At 36.6% G+C, this 9,143-nt stretch overlaps 2 pseudogenes across 2 annotated transcripts; one reads left to right on the top strand and one right to left on the bottom strand.

Moving 5' to 3' along the window:
- Positions 1 to 28: 28 nt before the first annotated feature.
- On the top strand, positions 29 to 2,204 carry LOC308637364 (eukaryotic translation initiation factor 5A-2-like; annotated as a pseudogene). Its single transcript has 2 exons — positions 29 to 50; positions 1,760 to 2,204. The product of its transcript is annotated as a eukaryotic translation initiation factor 5A-2-like (transcript).
- Positions 2,205 to 4,868: 2,664 nt separating this feature from the next.
- Positions 4,869 to 6,218, bottom strand: LOC308637363 (heterogeneous nuclear ribonucleoprotein A1-like; annotated as a pseudogene). The gene is made up of 2 exons: positions 5,801 to 6,218; positions 4,869 to 5,175 (listed from the first exon to the last, which is right to left on the bottom strand). The product of its transcript is annotated as a heterogeneous nuclear ribonucleoprotein A1-like (transcript).
- Positions 6,219 to 9,143: the final 2,925 nt, after the last annotated feature.

Here is a 9,143-nt window from a genome sequence, read left to right as displayed (position 1 = left end):
AGGTAACTGGGTCCTTGCTTTCCAAAATATGGATTTCTGGGACACCATCTGTAAGCTTTGTCAAAGTAGATGAGGTTGTTTCCAGCAAGGATACTGAAGTGTGGGCCTCTATCTCCATCCCAGGAAGAGTCTCACGAGCATCTCTAGCTTCTTCAACAGAACGTTCACCTTTCTGAGTAGACCTTAAGACCATCAAAAACTATAGATTTCAGATTTTATAGTTAGGAATTTATTGAGTTCCAAGACAATTCTTAGTACTTCCTTAAACCAAACCTCATTTCTATCCCTACTACCACTGACATTCAAAGTGCATATGCATGCACACAAACTCATATCCCTCTTACATAAGTTCTATTTTTTTTTTAAGTACCAGAGACTGAATCCAGGGACGCTTAGCCACTGAGCCACATCCCCAGCCCTTTTTAAATATTTTATTTAGAGATAGGGTCTACAGAATTGCTTAGGGCCTCACTAAATTGCTGAGGCCGGCTTTGAACTCACAATCCTGCCTCAGCCTCCTGAGCCAATGGGATTACAGGCATGCCCCACCGCACCCAGCAAGTTTTACTTCTTAGAAATGTCTTAATGCAAGAAACAGGGGTAGAGGGGCTGGGGATGTGGCTCAAGCAGTAACGTGCTCGCCTGGCATACGCGGGGCACTGGGGTTCGATCCTCAGCATCACATAGAAATAAAATAAAGATGATGTGTCCACTGAAACTGATCTCTCTGTCTCTCTCTCTCTCTCTAAAAAAAAAAAAAGAAAGAAAAGAAAAAGAAACAAGGGTAGGAATCACACTCAAAGGATTTCTGGGACTGAGATACATTCCCTAAAGAAGGAGGTACCATTTAAGTTAGACTTTTGAATCAAAGAATCTAATTTAATCCTAATCTTCTTTATTCTTTAGGAAAGTTGTCTTACCTCTATGAACTTTCTCATCTGTAAAGTACTCAGGTCTCTGCTCAAATATTACCTCACCAGAGATGCCTTCCCTGTCTATTTCAAATAGAAGCTACCTACTCACCACTTCTTTCCATCTTACCTCTGTTCATTTTTCTTCCTAGTCTTTCTTTAGCTCCTGATTTTTGATATTATTATCTGCTGAATGTATCCAGTGTCCATCTCTGCCTCCTGCTCTACCCAGACAGAAGATGGTACTTACCTCAAAACTGGGGCCACTCTCATCTCTGCTTGCTGTGCTCTCGCCACACTGACCTTTGGCTGGCTTCAAAAGTCTACAAGACAATGGGCAAGAACTGAGCTGGAAAAGAAAAGAAAAAAAATGGCTGTAAAAGAGAGAAAGAGAGGGAGGGAAGTGGAGCTTTATTTTAAAGGGAATGAGCATACTATATAAAATCAGAGGTTGCAGGTAGGCCTCAAATCAGCATTGGCACATCTGGGTCACATGGATAATGAACTGTAAGACACACTATTTCCAAAGAGTTCTTGGTAGCTCAGGAAATGTTTACAATTCAATGATATGTCTTTAATTTATCTCTACTATATGTAAGTATGCAATAAAAGAAAAGACTGACAGAAAAATGCATGAACATATAGAAGGGAAAGGACTGTTGGAAAGTTTATATCCTTCTCTCTTTTAGATAGTTGTAACCTGTCTACAAAAAAAGCATATTACTTTAATACTCAAAAAATATGTATATATAGCAGCTGCAGGAACTGGCGAGGATACACAAATGATAGGTTCTCTACACCTGCTGAAAGCTTTCTCAGAAAAACTAGCATTCCCCAGCCCACAATAGCAGATGAAACTGATTTCACTACCGGAGATGCTGGGGCTTCCAGCACTTACCCTATGCAGTGCTCAGCACTGCTCAAAAACAGTTTTGTGGTACTCGAAGGACAACTAAGCGAAAATAGTAGAGATGTCAACTTCTAAAACTGGAAAGCATGGTCATGCCAAGGTATACCTTGTTGGAACTGATATTTTCATAGGCAAAAAATATGAAGATATGTGCCTTTCTACTCATAAGATGGATGTTCCAAGTATTAAGAGAAATGATTATCAACTGATGTGCATTCAAGATGGTTACCTTTCCCTAACAACAGAAACTGGTTAAGTTCATGAGGATCTGAAAAAAAAGTAGGCAAAGAAATAGAAAGTATAATGCAGGTGAAGATGTACTGGTGTCTATTATGTGTGCAAGGAGTGAAGAATATGCTGAAGCCATAAAGCACTGCAAATAAATGGGGACATCAGGCACGAGCCAACAGTTTGGATCTAGATCAATTGCAGATCTAAAGTTTGGTTCTAAGTTGTCGCCAAAGGTATGACTTCATAAGCAACCTCATTTTTTTTAACTGTTTTGAAGTTGTGCTGGTTCATTCTGCAGGTAGTCAGCAACTCAAAAAATTCAATATATATAATTTTTAAAAATTTTGTGTCTTTCCTATAACATTCCTACAGTTTTATTATGTGGGTCCAAGAAACATGAAGCTTCAGCAAATGTGATTTGTCTGAGCAAATCATTCCTTAATTTTAATAAAATGATTATTGAACTAGGGTTTTAAAAAAGATAATGTAGCATTTGGTAGTACTGAAGTACCACATTTAAGTTAAATTGTAATCTGCATTAATTTCAGACTTAATGTCATAGAATACGTAGATTATGGATTCAAATTATTAGTTTCAGTCTGTGTGTGGCAAACAAATCTTTAAACAAAAATCATGTTATCAAAGAGTATCAGTTATCTTGGTGGTTGTGTGAAATGATATACATTACTTTGGTCATACCATTCTTTGCCACATTGTTGGCAGACTTAAGCCTTAGATGGTGGTTTTAGTACTTGCTTGTCATTGACAGAGGGACACTGAGCTGTTGGGTGAAAATAAACAAGTCACACTGTAAAGATGACAAAAAGGACAGTGGCAAAGGAGGTTGGTAAACTCTAGGTTTTGACTTGAGACCTTTGTAATCAGCATAAAAATTAGGAAGCAACTTTTTTAAAGAAATTTTTTAGTAATAGATGGACACAATGTCTTTATTTATTTTTATGTGGTGCTGAGGATCGAACCCAGTGCCTCACACCTGCGAGGCAAGTGCTCTACCACTGAGCTACAGCCCCAGCCCAGGAAGCAGTTTTTTAGTTGTATTTTTGCTTTTAGCTTTTGTCCCCCATAACTCCCTGGCATTGAAAGGACTGACCTGCTTTACAGGACACTGTGCAGTGCTTTTTTTGCAACCATGTTGAATTAAGTGTTGGTATTTATCAGTAATTGTTCCTTTTCAACCATTTTAAAGTATTTTTTTTACCTTAAAATATTAGACTTGGACTGGGGTTGTGGCTCAGCAGTAGAGTGCTCACCTTGCACAAGCGAGGCCCTGGGTTTGATCCTCAGCACCACATAAATAAATAAAATAAAGATATTGTGTTCAACTACAACTAAAAAATAAATATTTAAGAAAAAAAATATTAGACTAAAACTGGGAATTCTTAAGTTGATTTGGAATTCTTTAAATTGATTTGTTAAATTTATGTATTTTTTTCTAAAGTAAAATGAAAGTCAGTCATGGAATAAATGTTACTTTATTTAAAATTATTATTTAACTTATTTTTTAATATTTATTTTTTTGTTGTAGCTAGACACAATACCTTTTATTTTATTTATTTATTTCCTGTGGTGCTGAGGATCAAACCCAGGGCCTCGCACGTGCTAGGCAAGCGCTCTACCGCAGAGCCACAACCCTAGCTCTATTTAACTTATTTTAAGTGTTATGTATTTTTTCTGTTTTCTGTCTTAATTCAGTACCAATGTGAAATGTGAAATGTAACTAGGAAAGAAGTCTATAAGCCAAATCATTCTTTAAAGTGTTTCAGGTGACATCACTGCACTCCCATTTTGTCTTTTAGATCATTCATATATATGTTTGTGTGTGTGTACACATGTATATGTATATATCCATATATATCCAATATATATCCATATATATAGTCATTCCAAAATTTCAGACATCATTATAGAGTTTAGCTCAGTAGCAATGATTATATTGGAGTGAAACTTAGAACAAAATCATTTATCTCAGTAATGCCTTAGTTCTCTAAGACAAGTTCTGAGATCTTTCCCATCATGGCTTGACCTCAAAGGTTTTTGTTCTTATCATCTAGAGAAAAACATGAGATATAACTCTTCTAATAAGTGACTAGAAAGAGTGTTAGGAACATAAGATATCCAAAATTCAGTTGCTTAATTTGTACACACTTTAAAATTTTGTCTTGGCCTCAGCAAACCCATTTGGACAAGAAGGAAGATACTTTAAGAGAAGTACAAGGAAGAGGATTCTAAAGCACAAGAAATACTGAAGTCACAATAATTCTTTTAGTATGACATTAGCTTTTGCCCATCTAAAAGCACAATTAGTATTCTTTCCAGTATTGTTTTTTTTTATTTTTTTAAATAGTTGTAGGTGGACAGCATGCCTTTATTTATTATTTTATGCGGTGCTAAGGATTGAACCCAGTGCCTCATACATGCTAGGCAAGCGTTCTGAGCTACAGTTCCAGCCCCTCTTTTTTTTTAAGAGACACTTATTCCACATCATGATTAGACCATTACATTTAGCAATCAACAAGCATGAATGCAAAAAAAAAAAAGTCTACATTAAACCTTTGAGAGCTTTACACTTTTCTCAGAAAAGAAACTAAAATAACCTGTTATACAATTAGTCACAAATATAGTCCTCGAGGGTTTTTTGCCAATACACATGAATATTGTCTAAATCTTATCTTCTTTGTAGCAGCTAGGTCCTGCCATCACTGTGCTTGGCTGAGTTTACAAATCTGCTGTAACCTATAGCTTCCCTGTCACTTCTCTGGCTCTCCTCTCCTGCTAAGCTTTGTTTTCAGGCAGTATTAAAACCTTCTGTCACTGCCATAGCTACTGCTGCTGCTGCAACCGTCATAGCCACCTTAGTTTCATGGTTTAGCAAAGTATTGGCTCTCCACCACCATAAGGTCCAGAGCTTCTGCCTCCAAAGTTCCCACACCCACCATGGCCACTGAAGTTCCCTCCATAACCAAAATTGTCATTTCCACCAAAACCACCTCCAAAGTTTCCAGAACTGCTTCGACCTCTTTGGCTTAATGAAGCATTAGCCATCTCTTGCTTTGATAGGGCTCTTGTTACTTCACAGTTGTGGCCATTCACAGTATGGTATTTCTTTATCATTTATTTATTTTTTGTACTTACAGATGGAAAGCATGTCTTCATTTATTTTAATGTGGTGCTGAGGATTGAACCCAGTGCCTCACCTACACGAGGCAAGTGCTCTGCCACTGAGCTATAGCCACTCCCACAGTATGGCATTTCTGAATGACACACAGAGTCTTGTTTGTCAAAAGTTACAAAGCTAAGCTGCCACCCCGACCTATGTGGCAGTTGAACTTAAGATGGCTGGTGTGAATCTGCAGGGACACCAAACAAAACACAGACACAATTTACCTTTGCCCAAGCTTCAGGACAGCTTCTCCACTTTCGGCCTCAGGCTTCCCAAGAGAGAGAGCAAGAGAAAGTCACGAGAGGCAGGCAAGAGAGAGTGAGCATGTAAGTGAGCTTTTATTGGGGGAACTCTTGTTCTTCAGAAAGTTCTATCCAAAAACGGCCAGAAGGGGCAGGGATACAAGGGAACAGGTGAGTGTAACTCAACTCTGTGGGCACATCCCACAAAGAAGATCCCTTACTATCCACGCTAGACTCTGCCCTAACCAGAGCGAATGCAATGGTTGGTCAGAATCTGAGGCATCAGGACTAGAAGGGTATGGTCATTCTTTGTGGCTCCCCACACAAAGCCCCTTTTCTTTCCACTGCCTTGGTCAGTCATGATTTCAATAACTTCAATTTTTCCGTACTGTTCAAAATAATATTGTAGGTAATGTGGATTCAGGGTCTTTAATGGTACCAACAAAGATCTTTTCCACAGTTAAGTGGGCCCCTGGTCTTTGAAAATCTTCTATTGAGACAGCTCTCTGGTTCCACAACTCTTCCATCCACCTTGTGTGGTCTTACATGCATGGCTGCATCCACTTCCTCCACAGTGGTGTAAGTGAAAACCCAAAGCCCCTGGAGCACTTGGTATTTGGGTCTCTCATTACCATACAGTCCATGAATCTTCCCCATTGCTCAAAAATGGCTTCAAAGCTCAGCCCTTCGATGAACAGCTTCAACAGCTGTTCCAGCTCTTTAGGGAAGTCTGATTTAGACATGAAAGGCAACAGGAAGAGACTTTAAGGATACTTCATCTGAGGCGTCCACAGGCAGAAAGGAATAAGCTAACAAATATATCCCTCCAGTATTCTATTTAAGTATTTACTACATACTGCTTTAGTTTTTGTAGTACTCTAATCTCTCACTTCTGGTTGACATTACCCATAGGAATTCCAGAAAGTTATTAATCTGTGTTGCTGGGTGATCATTCTTCTGGCCCCAGTTAACCATACTAGACTTCTGACCTAGTATTAGTTCTAGATTAGCATGCCCTTGTTCTTCCTAATTTGTCAAACTTTACATAAATATGTTTTCAATTGTGATATAAGGATGTATAAATGATAATAATGCATCTCTATCTCCATACCTTGTATGACAAAAGCTATTTATGCATAAATATTGCATTTTAAATACTATATGAAGTGTAAATACTCTAACATAATTATAGATTTTGAAGATATGGGACTTTATTTTCACATAAGTCATTTCTCTATAACTAAATATTTCATTTAGTAAAGCTTTATAAATTGTATTACAAGGAAGCAGGGAACATATATTTTTTAACAGAAGTGAATTCTTTTTTTTTTTTTTTGGGTACTGGGGATTGAACTCAGGAGCACTCAACCACTGAGCTACATCCCTAACCCTATTTTGTACTTTATTTAGACAGGGTCTCACAGAGTTGCTTAGCACCTCACTAAATTGCTGAGGCTGACTTTAAACTTACAATCCTCCTGCCTGAGCCTCCTGAGCCACTGGATTACAGGCGTACATTCTTTTTTGGCATCAGAGAAAAGTTAAAAGTTGATTCCTACTATTTGTTGTACTTTTTTGTAGCAAATGTTAAATATTACAAGTTATTATGTGTAGAATTTAGATTGTCATGTCGATAGATTATACAATGATACACCATTTTTGTCTGTACACATTTCACCAGTTTATAAACAATATTAACAAGTTGAAATTTGTTTCTTTCTAAGAAAACATATTTTATTTCTATTGTGAAGACTTCATTACACCTTATTTGCTACAAAGTTGTATACTCTCTGACAGATTCAAATCATTGCTGTTCTGATGACACATTTGCATCATAACATAATTGTGATGTTCTTTTATGCTCTCCTCCAAGGGCTGTCAGTCACTTGAAGAAATTGTTGCTAACCAAGCTCTGGCCTCAGTTTCTCTTAATGGTACAGATTTCTATACCATGCTTTATATTAATTACCAAAATTCCTGCAGCCTAACAATAATATCTTAAACAGGAAATGTTGCAATAAAATGTTTAGGCTATAAAACTTATGGACACAATTTTTCATTACAGCACAATATGAGTGTGTACATGTGCACATATAGCTTTGTATGTTTGTTCTTTTTCCAAAGTCCTTCCCAATTAAAAGTACTATAGGCTGGTAGTGCCTCAAATGTTGGTAACTTTTAAATTTTAATTTACACTTTTCCAGAATTTGTTTTTGTACTTTAAGGTTTCTCAATTAGATTGTTTCTAGTTGCACTATAATTTGAACACATTATTCTCAGGGCTGCTTGTGCTAAGAGCTGAAGTTTCATTATTTTAAAGCTTACTGCCTGAAAGTATATTGCAAACTATTCCCAAATTGTAACACTGTACTACATACATATAAAAAATGCTTAATAGCGACGTATTTAAACTATTTGCTAGGTATTTCAGAAAAAAATGGAAATATTAGTAGCAGTTATACTGAAATCTTGCCATATTTTCCATTTTAGAACAGAATTGAGTTGTCTTTACCTTGGAGCCCTATTCTGACTGATATATTTGATAGCATTCCTTTGGCATGGACCCCAAAGATGGTTTTAGAGCCAAACACTCATGTAATGGTTCTCAAACATATTTAGGGATAACAGATTGAAAATTCATAATGTTCTTTTGGGTACCTTAAAATGTTTACATACTGAATTCTCTTTTAATATTTATTTTTTAGTTGTGGTTGGACACAATACCTTTATTTCACTTATTTTTTTTTTTTAATGTGGTGCTGAGGATCAAACCCAGGGTCTCGCACATGCAAGGCGAGCGCTCTACCACTGAGCCACAACCCCAGTCCCTTACATTCTGAATTCTCTAATATTAACTAGGAACACATTTCCTATGAGAAAATGTGGCTCTTAGGCAGTATAAAAGCAAAAAAAGCATATTTCCATAAACAATTATGTTATACTGCTAGTTCTGATAGTTTCAAGTTTTCCAATAGTACCTAGGCATATTTCATAAGTTTCAAGCTTTTTTCCCCCCTGCTAGTAATAGGCAACATAGATTTAAGAAAAACTTACAGTGAAAAATCCTAAAATTGAGAAAATTCAATCTATTAACTTTGATCTCTTACATTTTTTCTGCTGAATTGGGTATAGTGCATCATTATTTGATTTTAGCAGTGAGCATATGGATTTAGTTTACAGAACACAGATGTTCTGTGGGACCATGGCTTAAAGTCACTTTGTAATTTAATTTTTTTCCATTAAATAAACATCTGAACACCAATTTAACTACCAAGTAAGGTCAAGTGCCTGAAAAGTGCTGTATATATCACATTTTTTCTTTATGTGAAAGATGCATCGTATAGCAATGCACACAAAGCTTTCACCTGCTAGAAAAATACTTTTGCCAAACTTTGTCATTCACCACTAATTCCTTCTCTAGGGTTTTAACCCAGAGCCTCATGCATTGTTGTAAAAAACTCTTTACAACAGATAGAAACCTAGTTTATCATTTAAAAAAAGAGAGAGATTCTCTGATTTATTTGCAGTTCATACATTTCTTGTTATTGGTAGAATTAGTTTTATCTTAGTTCAAGAATGCACTTTTTAAAAACTCTGGACACTAAATTCCATTCAGCAACGTCTTAGCAGCTTGTCATGTTAATTGTGATCTTTCTTGAGAAAAATTC

This window comes from Spermophilus citellus (assembly GCF_964194105.1).
Source record: "Spermophilus citellus genome assembly, chromosome: 18".
Taxonomy (NCBI): Eukaryota; Metazoa; Chordata; class Mammalia; order Rodentia; family Sciuridae; genus Spermophilus; species Spermophilus citellus.
The sequence above is the reverse complement of the archived record's forward strand: the minus strand, read 5'-3'. Positions and strand labels throughout refer to the sequence as shown.